This window comes from Brienomyrus brachyistius, chromosome 5, assembly GCF_023856365.1.
Source record: "Brienomyrus brachyistius isolate T26 chromosome 5, BBRACH_0.4, whole genome shotgun sequence".
NCBI lineage: Eukaryota > Metazoa > Chordata > Actinopteri > Osteoglossiformes > Mormyridae > Brienomyrus > Brienomyrus brachyistius.
This window is the reverse complement of record NC_064537.1, coordinates 12862530-12876100: the sequence shown is the minus strand read 5'-3', so window position 1 is coordinate 12876100 and position 13571 is coordinate 12862530.

Genomic DNA, 13571 nt, shown 5'->3' with positions numbered 1-13571 from the left:
CAGCATTCCAAAACCAAGGGTACTGATAGGAAATCGGTCCATCCTTTGTTGCCACGACAGCCTCAGCTCTTCTGGGAAGGTTTCCTGGAACATGCTGGAACATTTCTGCCATTCAGTGTGGGTGTTCATGTTGGGTGATCAGGTTGATTTCTATGCAGCTGCCACTTCACAAATGAACTTGTTTCCAGATGTTTCTAGATGTTTCCAGATGTTTCCATCTCACTTGCAGTAGCTCAGCGTAGCTCTGGCAGGGCAAAAATTGTGCAATGGCAAGGCAAGTTGTGACGGCACGCAGTTGAAAGTTACTAACTTCTGCTGTACAACCACCCATTGTGCAGCCAGTGTTTGCTGACGGAGATTGAATGGCTGTGTGCTTAATTATACACGTGTCAGAAATGGATGTGACTTAATTAGAAAATTTGTCTAACTAATAGTGGTGCCTACATATTTATGATCATATAGTGTATGTGTATATTACCCTCAAATCATAACCTAAATTAACCTAGAAGAACCTGGAATATGTAAACTGATATGAATTCTTCTACCGTGTCAATAAGACATGATTTATTCTTTGTTCTGCTTGACTAAATAAACTGATGATTCATCTGGGGTTTCCTGTTGTTGTTTTCGTAGTCTAGGGGATTGTTTAGATGTTTAGCCAATTAAAAAAGAATGACATAAAGCTAGCCAATTGAAAAAGGAGAGCGAGGAAAAGATAACCAATAAGAAACGGACTGAGAGATACAATAATCCAATAGCACTGCTTTCACGATATTAACTTCACATTTAAAGCATTCTGTTTAAAGGCAAATATGCAGAAATGTCCCTTAAAGCGTGGACCTATTAAAGCAAACTAAAAATATTATTGTACTTAAAGGAACATGAAAGAGATCTAACAAATGAACTTAATTAGATTCATTATTTACCTCCGAAAAACATAACATGGGAAGTAAACTGAATCAGGGATGCGAACATCGCTCTGGTACCTGGACGTCTGCATTTCGAATTACCACATGAAAGACTCGGTGTGCATGTGTGTGTGTCTGTCTGTCTGTCTGTGGGTGTGTGTCCTCAGATGAAAAAGCAGGGGCCTTTCGTTAATAAGCTGGCCTTCCTGAACAGTGCAGCAGACCTCGACAGATAATTTAATGATCAGTAGAAGCCTTGCATGCAATTTCGAAAGCCTGGGACAGAGGGATGGCAGCTAATGGGACGTGCAGAGCCTCCGCGTGCTGTTGCCGTATTTCGGCATCACTCACACTTGTACTGCAGCAATTATTGTGCAGAAAAAAAAAAACATTGTAAAAGGAAAAAGACGGGCAGACAGAGGAATAAACAACCAGCAAGCAGAAATAAGGGAAAAGAAAAGCAGTCAGAATATTGGAGGAGCCCCATTAAGAAGGTTTTAATGGAGGTCCACGCTTATTATCACAGATGGTCATCATTGTTTCCTGGAAGGGGTCACAAGAAGGGGGCGTGTGATGCACGACCTGGGATTTTTGCTCCAGGGACAAGCGGATGAACCAGAAGAGTCGAGGCCAGAAACAGATGGCTTCCATGGGTTTCGCGTGGGTGTCTCCTGAGCTGGAGGTCTCACCAAGGCCTGGCATTTTCTCCCAAAATGTCCCTCCCCCAGCCCCCCTCCGCCTCCCCTTGGCCTGGATGGAGGAGGGTCAGTCAGATGTAGGGAGACTCACTACACCACAAAAGGATTATAAAATCAATAATTTAGCCCTGGCTTTAATCTGCAAACGGTGAGCGGATAATTAAGGGTTTGGTGACACAGCGCCCCCTTGCCGGCTCCCCTCCCTTTCATGAAGACACTGGCAGGTGCCACGAATGCCACGGGCAATTATGGTACCAGGGGAACAGCTGCAACTCGCTGTCCCTGCACTCGATAGCTAGCGGGGGTCAGAGGTCAGACAAAGAGCCTGCCTATTGTTGGTGATCAGTGGCGTACTGCAGGGAGCCCCTTCGAGAACCTGTCATCTCCCTGCGCGCTTGTTAGACTTCGATAGCGGTGTCGATAGCGCAGCTGCATTTACTGCACGCGTGCTGCCGTAGCTCTACACAATAAGCACGCAACAAGGACTTAAGAGTAGAATGAAATCGCTCCAGAGCACCTTGACTCTGCGGCTCCGCTGTTCTGGAACTAAGGTTAACATCAGCGTTGTCACGTCTCAAACTGAAAACGTTCAGAAACAACATGTCAGACAAACTTCCGGGGGAAATACAACTGTCGTACCTCGGAATGGGGCCAGTAGTCAACCTTTCTTCGACAAAACATACTACATTTAAATAACATCATATAAAGCACATAGCGAACAAATGAGACTCTGATTTTTTAAATCACACTATGATGTTGAACTATGATGTTACTATGGGCCCTGAGGCAGCATGTTTCATTTAATTTCACTTTGTAACTTTATTTAGGAATGTGTTCGGCCAGAATAAACTACCTTTGCTAATTGCTTAAGAACATGTGTCAGCGCACCATGTAATATACATGCCGTAATATACAGCAGGACTCATCCAGGGTGTCCCCCATCCTTGTACCCCATGATGTACCGGCACCCTGTCTAGGGTGTCCCCCATCCTTGTACCCCGTGATGCACCGGCACCCTGCCTAGGATGTCCCCCACTCTTCTGCCCTCTGCTTCCTCGATTATGCTCCAAGATCTCAGTGACCCAGGAGTGGCTGAAAGATGGATGGTACATATCTAAAGGATAATTATATAATTACATATAATGAGACGTGAGGACATATTGCTTGACATTTCGGGTTCACCACAAATGTTACATTAAAAACCTACTAACGTGCTCTAATGTGTTTATTTTACAGACAACCACAGACTCTTTGTGGGTTGCTTTAGTTCATGTTCATGGGTAAGATTATGAGGCTCAAAGAACACTGTCCTTGGACGCTGAAGTGCCCATTTAGGGTTTGACCCGACTCCCAATCCCATCGTGCACAAGAGGACACCCTGAGCATGAAGAAACTTCCCACAAAGAACTAGAGGGAATCCCAGTTTCCTAACTATGCAAGCCAACAAACAACATGACAATTGGTGACTTATTGAAGGAACACACTGCGATGCTGCCGCCCAGGAGTGCGTTTCCCAAAAGCATAGTTGCTAATATAGTTAGCAACTTGCATGATTTGAACTATGCGGTTGCCATGCAAATGTTTCCAAAAAACCGTAGTCAGATATATAACTTTTATCATTCTCGGCTACACCATTCCTTTGACCTCCAGGATTCTAGGAAAAGCTACCGGAGAAGCTATGTTGAATATCCAGGGGAGTAAATCATTTAGCACAGCAGGACCTTCTGGCTGAATTCGCAGCATGAGGAATTAACATTGACCGGAGGAGACCGCCTACTCCTGCAAGCAGGGAGGCCCGTAGATGCAGGGGGGGCGCTACGCTTTCGTGGAAGAGCACAGCTGAGCTTCCAGGAACCCACTTTATACAGCTGTGCCAATGCCACGGTGCGTGTGTCCCCCATTAGGCAATGGGATGCTTGAATACAGGAGACTGGCTCCACAAGACAGTGACCTTAACATCTCTGGGTGTGACAGGTCTTTTGTTTGGAACCCATCAAAAGAATAGAATGTGTGTGTGTGTGTGTGTGTGTGTGTCTGTGTACATTAAAGGAGCTCCTAAAGTTCATATGCTAATCACCAACTTGTTTATTTTAGCTTTCGAAAAGTCTGTCAGATTCATGTGTGGATGGATGGATGGATGGATGGATGGATGGATGGATGGATAGATGTTTAAACCATGAGGGCAAACCTCGGCACTAAATGCCATCCTGATAGGATTCACCGAAACAGAAAAGCCACTTGCTCCCTACTGAATGCAGTCCTCCCAGTCGGATCTCCCTTTTAGCATTAAGTACCCTGCATACTATAGTTAGTTCTTGTTCCTCATGTTTAGAGCCCACAGTTCTTTTCAGAGCCATCTGGTCTATAGTCACCCCCTTCGCCTCACTTCCTGCAGGCTTTTCCTTTCACGGGACACTTTTTTGCCACTGGCCCCCGAGCAGATGCTCTCACACAGGGCTCTTATGGGCCCGAATATCATCCCACCGCGCACGCTCAGTCCCAGCATGCCTTAATCACGTGAGGGGAGCTTAAAGCCTGGGTCAAGCGTGTGATTTCCTCTGCTTATCCACATCCCCTACATCCTCGCTAACTGCAGCAGCACTGGGGTAAATATGCATATCATAACTGACACGCCGTCCCACATTCCGCAGTCTGTTAGCTCCTGTGCACAAACTCATTGATATTATCATCTAATCATTTTTTCTTGTGGGAGCGGACAGCGGATTCTATTGTCTGAGGGCCCTAGGCAGACATCAGCATGGACATTCAGGAGTTTCAGATTTAAATAACATTTTTTTCCAAAGGCTTGCTGGGCCTTGGGATCCGGCCGACGCATCAATCGGCGTCTGTGTGTAGAAGACACAATGCCGCCCACATCCTACTGAACATGAAACCCAAAGACTCCAGATCGCTCGAGAAAATATGGAATGTAAGATTATTAACACATTTTCCAGTTCCGGGTTGTGTTTCCATGATGATTCATGGTATATTACTGGATACAGAGTAACATACAGTCTACAATAAGTGTTTTGGGAGATTTTACATACCTGTATCTGCTGGGATGATGACATGCCTGAGCGTCGCTCATGAATTTAGGACCTGGGTTTTATTAAATTTGAGATTCTCAAATACGGGTGCATGGTGGTGCAGTGATTAGCGCTGTGGCATCAAACCTCTGGGAGCAGGACGTGAGTGTTGGCGCCGGACTGTGTGTGTGGTCTTTGCATGTTCTCCATTTGTGGGGTATCTTCCAGTTTCCCTCCACAGTCCAAAAGCATGCTAATCTGCTTTATAAGATCGCCCATGTGAGTGCGTGCCCTGTGCCGGGTCGGCGCTTGGTCCTGGGTTATTCCCTTCCTTGTGCCCATATCCCATACAGACGGCCACAAGCAGGTTCAGAAGACAGATGGATGGATTCTGATTTACGGAACGGTATCTGTATGTGATAGATTGGGATCAGTGCTGTTAAGTGGCCTGTTACAGTCACGCTGGAGCTTTGTGTTTTTTCAGCAGGGTACTGGATTGGGTAGCTTGCATTAAAACAATGTTTTTTTGTTGTATTTTTTTAAACAAACTATAGCAATGTAAACAGGAAAAAAATTATCCCATTAGATCATTATACTCTAACACAAACACCCAAGACATCCTCCAACTTATGCATTTAATATAATCAATTCCAATTATTGGGAAGCAAACAACCAGCCCCCCCTCCCCCCACCACCTCCCCTCCCCACTCCAAAACAAACAAACTGGCTTTTTTTTTTTAAACTCCTGTATAATACGACCTTCTTCAATGACACACCTTCCAAACATACGCCTGCCAGCTCGGGCCCAGAGAGTCAGGTATAATCGCAGGTCCCTCTCTTTGATGAAACGTCACGGCAAAATCAGAGCAGAGGGTCCAGGAGGGTTGAGGAAGATGAGGGGAGAGGCTGCGACTCCAAAGCACCGGGGTCGAGCAGTCCTCACAGAGGGCACGCGGTCTCATGGGGGGAGGGGCAGGCCTCACTGTCAGCTTTGATTCAACCTGCTGGCACTCTGATCCTAAACAGAGAGAATCTGTCCCCATTTATTCTCTACGGCTGCTGGCCAACATCACAGCCACCACTGGACAAGCGGCCTGAAAGAGGGACTCATGCCGGTAATCAGGTGAGCGGCCTGACTGCCCGCATACCGTGCGGCTCTTCCTGTCTCGTCCCAGTGAAGATCGCGGCACGAACACCAAACCACAGTGGGGTGTTTTCTGCGGGAATCCCGGAGAGATGGCGGGGGGGACGGAGGGCGTACTGAAAAGGGGAGCAAAATCCTTCGAGGGGAATGCATTTACATAATTGTCCCTGCTCACGTGCCCAGAGTCGTGACTGTCAGAGAGGCAGTGAGATACATTTCATCACAACGCCACTGTAACCTTCGGCAAACCAACCAATGTGTACCAATACCACTGAAGTTAATACATCCTAAATGTGATCAGAACGTGAACTACAGATACACATGGTGAATATATAGATTATACAGGGACAGAATGAGGATTTTTTTTTGAAGCTTGCCAATAAATGTAAGATTAAATGTAAACATGCCCTAAAGGAGATAAGGTAAGACAGAGATGCTTAATCCAATTTGTAGTGTTTGACATTTTCCTGTTACATGACACCTCTATCTGACACTGTGACTTGTTTTTTATAGCAGGGAGCTGATCATGGTTGGTTATTTATAGTGTTTCACTACAATTTACCGAGCGAATTGGCCCCATTAGCCAGAAGGTTGTTGCGCTTTAAGTCAGCGTGTCAGTATGCGTGATGTACATGCGGATGCGGACAGAGGAGGTGGGAAGTCCTTCTGGTTTTTAAAGCACTTGACAGGACAACTGTGGGGCAAATGCCACACGAGAAGCTTATGTGGCGATTCCTGTCAGCACGGACTATGAATGTGGAGGCAACAGAAAGTAAAAGCATCACGAAACTGCTTTCCTTATATCCAGTAATTTGCAGTTCTTCTCCATACTGGAAAAATGGGGTTTCCTGATTTCTTTGCATTGTATGTACAATCTGTAGTGGATGATTTAATGTGAATTTGCTCGTGCAATCCTACAGATAAATAAGTGACAGAGAGGTGAAATATGTTCTGCCTCATATGCTGCACACACACACACACACACACACACATATATAGTATTAATTTGACAAGTAATTTTTTTAGACTAGAAAAGGTCAATTTGTGTAGGTGATCAGATTTTTGAACAAACTGAGGTTTTGATATTCAGTCCAGTACCATTTTCAACTGAATATGAAAATCTGATGTTTTGTTTAAAATAAATGTATAAAATAAAATGTGTTAAAAAAAACATTCAGCATTCAGAACATTACGCTTTTTAAAAAACTGATCCTGGATACTGGAGCCCTAACGGTTAGACTGGACATTAAAGGAGGGTTAACTGGTCATAAAATGGTAACTGGAGGCAGAAGCTTGGCGGTTCTTTTTATGCAAACTTCTGATCGATGTCGCCATCTGGTGGTGAAGCGTTTTAATGTTTCAGGTTGATCATTCTTAATTTAGGCTTCATTCAGCCATCAAAGGCAATTCGTGAAACAATTCTTCCTTTACTCCCATTTGTAATATAATTACTTCAGCAGCGATAGCTTATGATGTAAATGGTTCCACTTATTTGCAATGCGACCAAGACTGCAGTTTATAGTCCAAATTATTATGGAAAAGGTTATTTCGTGCTGGCACTGAATTACCATCAGCCTCCTTCTTACATTATTTTAGACAATAATCTTTAGGGAATCCTGAAACGTTTCCTGTGGTTTCTGTGAAAACACAAAAATGGAGAATAGCGTAGGTTACTGCTTGTATTCGCTGGAAATAGCTTAAGACCTTATTGTTACCATTATAACATGGCCGAAGTGGTATACTGGGGGCGGACGTGTATTTTTTTAACCCATTATTGGGTATGATCTTATCTCACTATATGCCAATGGCAACACAAACGTCCATCATAATGCATTTATCCTCTGGACTATTTGCCAAATAATCACTTGTGAATGAAGAGAATGTAGGGGTCGGCATCGGCTTGCCGGTATTCAGGACGCTTTTGTCCTGTGTTCGCTTCCATAACCTTAAAACCGACAGATCACAGCTCAGCACTTCAGATCCCACGTTACTGTTGGCTAACATTTGAATGGTCCTTATGCTACTTTAGTATCGTCTCAGTGTCTGAGCGCGAGACACAGCCAGTGCCGTCCGGCGTTCCCACAGCTGGCTCCGGCCCGCGCCTGCACCGCCACCCCAAGCTCAGGCCAACAGGGCTGGGAAATGCAGTCTCCCGTGTGGCGCGAACATGTCACTTTTAAGAGTTCATTAAAATATGAAGCCATCTACAAGATGATGGTTTAATCATCCTTTTCTGGTAATTTATTGCACACTGTTATCAATACAAATGTCATTATTATTCCATCCGATTTCTGAAGCCACTTTGCCCCATTCAGGGTCACAAGGGGTCTGGTGCTTATCCTGGATGCTAAGGGCAGGGAACAACCCAGCATGAAGCACCAACCTATTACAGGGTGTGCATATATATATATATATATATATATATATATATATATATATATATATACACACACACACACACACACACACACACACACACGTGTGTGCGCTTTGATGGCTGCAATTATCCTCACCATGTTTTTGGACTATTGGGGTGGGACCAGAGCACCCGGAGGAAACCCCATGACAACACAAACTCCACACATGGTACTGTGATACAGACCTGAACACAGGCCCCGTAGGTGTTAGGCAATAGTGCTAGCAGCCGCACCACCATGACACCTACCCACCTCCTGAGGTTGCCATCTTTGTCGTCATCCATCTCCCTTGTTAATCCAGTGCAAGAGTCTATCCAAAAAATACAGACAGGGACAGAAAATCACTCACTAAGGGCAGTGCAGAGACACCAATTCCCCGAGTGCATAAGTCTCTGGACTGCAAGAGGAAACCAGCTCACACTCAGAAAATGCAAACTGCACACAAGCAGAGCTGAGGGTGGTGATCAAGCCACTGCCCCGATGGGGGGGGGGGGGTTAGACTGCACTGCTCCAGTGTGCCAGCCGTAAAATTATTATTGTTAGAAGAAATCCTGACAAGCATGCAAAATGACCCCCACGGCTGACTGCATTTTCAAAACTGCAATAAAGAGCATGTAACAATATGTCTGTAAATGTTAATTTCCCCTGTCGTTTAAGTCATAGGAGATCTCATTACATTCAATTCATCCATCCATCAATTTTCCAAACCGCTTACCCTATTGGGTCGCGGGGGATCTGTAGCCTATCCCGGAAGCAATGGGCACGAGGCAGGGAACAACCATGGATGAGGGGCCAGCCCATCACAGGGCACACTCACACACCATTCACTCACACACGCACTCCTACGGACAATTTAGTAACTCCAATTAGCCTCAGCATGTCTCTGGACTGTGGGGGGAAACCGGAGTACCCGGAGGGAACCCCACGACGACATGGGGAGAACATGCAAACTCCGTACACATGTGACCCAGGCGGAGACTCAAACCCGGGTCCCAGAGGTGTGAGGCAACAGTGCTAACCACTGTACCACCATGCCGCCCCCTTACATTCAATTCAATTCAATTCAATTCAATTCAATTCAATTCAATTCAATTCAATTTATTTTTATATAGTGCTTTTCACAACAAAGTTGCCCCAATGCGCTTCACAGGAGTGTGTTGTGGAACATCCTTAACAGAGATAACGACAGAACACAGAAACAGTGAAAATGGAAAAATGAAAGAGAAAGCCAGATGACAGAGGAGGAGAGGAACCAAAAACTCCAAAGTGGGGAGAAAAAAAACCTCTGGGGGTCCAAGGTCAACTGGCAGCCCAACCCCCCTGGGCACGCTAACATTACTGGACGAAGGTAGAGAAGTAGCCGGATTGTTTGCTAAGAGCAAGGTGTAAACTGTGATCCGGTCCTAGTTAAAGTCCATCAGTGAGACAGTCCTCCACATAGGCCTGTGTTGGGTGGCAGAATGGAAGCTGCACCGACATCGTCATAAATCGCAGGTCACATCTGTGATGGCACCCTTCTGTAGACCCTGATGGCAGCTCAGAAGGTGCCCCCTCGGGTACCCTCCAGACATGTGGGAAGAAAGGCAGAGAGTGCAGGTGTCAAACAGTGCGCTGATACATTAATGGACAAGCACGGTAGGTAAAAATGGCACATACAGCAGCACCAGCAGCCATAATTACGGTGTTAAGTGTTAACTTGTGGGTGAGCTAAACTGAAGTAATAGGTCTTCAGTCGAGATTTAAAGACTGAGACCGATTCAGACCATTCCATCCATCCATCCATCCATTTTCCAAACCGCTTATCCTACTGGGTCGCGGGGTCATTACATCCAGTGTTTCGTGAATTTCATTAACGAAGAATTTTCATCATAGTTATCGTCAACGACCTTTATTTTCAGGAGTATTCAACTGAAATGTAAAGAGGTCCAGTCAGAGAAAATTTCTTGAAGCAAAGGTCTGGAAGATCATAATGTCTAACTATTTAGTGTGAGATATATGTTTATATATAAAATAAGTAGCCTATTGGTTGTATCAGCATTGCATGTAATCAATACCTGACTGTCAAATTAATTCAGTACAATTCAAAAACTTCTTCACAATATTTATTATCACGTGACACATATATATTATATGAATATATATGTATCTCTGCCAATATGTATGTTTTCTCATTTACTAGTTTTAAAAGGACATTTTAAAAGTAGAGCTGCATTTCAAAATAAGAGAAAATAAAATGTGAAAATTGTGCATGTTTAAATAAAGTGCTTAACTTTAGCCTTAAAACCCTAATAAAGTCGTTTTTATGTCATATATATTACTGTTCATGTATTGGTTTCCATAATCCCACACCGGTAATAAAATTAAAGTCGTTTTAATACAAGTACATACAAACTTATCATTTCGATCGCTATTAGAGTAGGATATGGGCGGTCGTATTATTTATCTGAGTAACAACGCAAACGGAATGACGAGCCGTTTCAGGCGAAAACGGCGCATTTTACTTTTTATTCCAAATAACACGCGGGGGTGCCAACTTCGGCCAGCTGGCCGGAGTAAGATTTTCAGTTCGAGATCTCTGCACACACATGTAACAGTTCTTACCCTGTAAATAGTCTGCTTTGTATTTAACCGTGTAAATACACTTTTGCCGTAGCTAACTTTAGGTTTATAATGGTACTGTATGAGTCAGAAAGCATGAGTGTCATGCCAGATGCTTGAGATTTGGCAACCCTGAAAACGTACATTTTCTTGTTTCACCTGAGTTTACTTATATAAAAAATAACATTACTTCATGCCAGGGGTCACCAACATGGCGCCCGCGGGCAGCAGGATGCCCCCAAGCACCACATGAGTCGCCCGCAGACCTAAAAATAGCACAACTCCCAGTGCGCAGCGTCTAAAATTGAATTTTATCCTCTTGCTATTCTTCTTTAATCACACTTGCATTTACATAGATTTAAAAATGTCAATATCTTAAAAAAAAACATTTAAAACGTGTATTATACATGATTTAAGAAGAGTGTGTCAATCTAGTAGCCCATTGTATGGCTCAGTATCCATGAAGTAGCTCTCAGTTTCAAAAAGGTTGGTGACCCCTTCATGCTTTATACAAGTGGAAACTTCAACGAACATGAAATCACCTGAAAGAGAGGAGAGTTGATTTTTTGCTCCATGCACTAATAGAATTGTAGGTAATGTAGGCCTTGTGGTAATTATTTTGATGCTAAAAATGTTAAAATAGGATGATTGCACTTCCTGCTACTGATAGACATTGAGAAGTATGTTTTCAATGTTTGGATTTTTTTTTCTTGATAATGGGTATAAATCCCTGATACCAATATTGGACTTTTTCTTTGGACGTACTTGAGAAATTCAGGTGAAACATTTAACAGTGAACAACAGCAAATAAAAATATTACAAATATTTATTTTTATATTTTTACTTTAATATTCAGAGAGAGCAGGCCTGGTGGCATTACAGCCTATGCACTTTTTCTTGGAAGTAATTTTATTTTTGCACTAATGGCACTACTGATTGTACAGTAATTAGTTTCCGGGTAAATAAACACATGTTTCTGTTTCAAATAGGAGTGAAACCTGTGTCTGTGTGTCCTGCACAGTCAGACCTTAACACCGTTCCTTAACACCTTTCCTTAACATTGGCTTCATTTCATCTTGGTGAACATAATGACTTTCAGAAATCGGAGGGAAACTTTAAACATTACACTTTGCACTTTTAATTTTAGTGGACTAAATCAACTGTAGTTTTAGTCGACTGTAATCTTGTGATAATTAGTCAACTAAAACGAGACTAAAACTAAAATAATTTAGATGACTAAATTAAGATAGAAACTAAATTACATTTTACTCAAAAGACTGACTAAAACTAAATAAAAATTTGCTGTCAAAATTAACACTGACTACATATATTTATGATTGTTAAATGGCTGAAAATATTTACACAAGTCCATATATACGGGGCAGGATGCTGCTGAGTGGGTAAGGCTGCGTGATGTGATTGGAAGGTCACCGGTTTGAGCCCCACGCTCACCTCACCAGCATAGTTAGATCTCTATTGGACCTTTGAGCAAGGTGCTTAATCCCCCCCCAACTCCAAAAAATTAAAGGGCCCTATTTACATGACTGACCCCAAGGTTTGCTGTCAAGTGCAGGTGTGTGTGTGTGTCTCAAAGGAGGGAAGGGCGGGAAACGCAAAGAGAAACAGTCCAATGTATTTGCACAAATGGCAAATAAGTCATTTCATGTATTACTACACATAATTTAAAGTGTTACAACATCCATCCATCCATCCAAACATCTTCTTACCACTTATTTTTTTGCCACAGATTTATAACTCTATGAAACTATTACAAATTGTGTCTAAATCTGAAGACCGTGGACATGAACGTTGGGCTAAACAGGAGCTGAGTGGAGGTGCCCTGCGATGGACTGACACCTAACCCAGGGCGTCCCCAGCCTCGGTGCCTAGGATTCATTCTGGGAACCACCACAATCCTCAGATGACGGATAGACATTGATTCTCCTCAGGCAATTAAAAACATTTAAATGGAAAAAAACCAGCTGCGATCCAACATTATGACTAATCTGACAGAAAAGTTTATGATCCAAGATAAATTGGGTAGACAGGAGATTTAGCTGAACGTTAATTAAGAACACATAACCTGCCCTCAGGATGTTCCTCTACGTGCAGACAGGGGAAAAGGGATTAGATACTACTAAATGAAAAGCTATGTGACTAAGTGAAATGATCCTGCAGTGGCCTACACGTAAATCGGCAGGGAAAAATGTCGCCTTACGGCGACTACAGGCTGGCTCAGGTGCATTATGGGATATGGCAAGTTCCCTTTAACGTTGTTATGTAAAGATTAATAATACCTCTGCCAGCAAGCCGGACAGGAACACACAGCTGTCCAACAGAACAAGCTGTGTCATTACCCAGACAATCCTGTATGGCCGATATTCCCACGCCACCACCCTGCTCTCTTAGTCGGGGCAGTAACTGCACTAGAGCCAAGTGAGCATTTTCCAGTGCCTCCAGCACCTTGTGATCTGGGAATTCCAACAAAGGTGTGACACAAACTATCGGTGACCTATTTTCAGAGATGAAACAAACACAATCCACAACGGAAAGAATCAGGACAGAAACCCAGAGAGGGAGATTCCAGGTCCAGAAAGTACAGATCCAGACCAAGATTTTCTTTCAACCAACCAGTTGAGTTACTCTGTGAATCTGACTGTTTAAACTGAACTGGTTGCTTAAAACAACCTTCAACAATCTTGGTCTGCATTTGTACTTCCTTGAACCTGAACTTTCTGCAGAAACCTCTCCTTATATTTTTAAGGACATTCTTTTTTAAG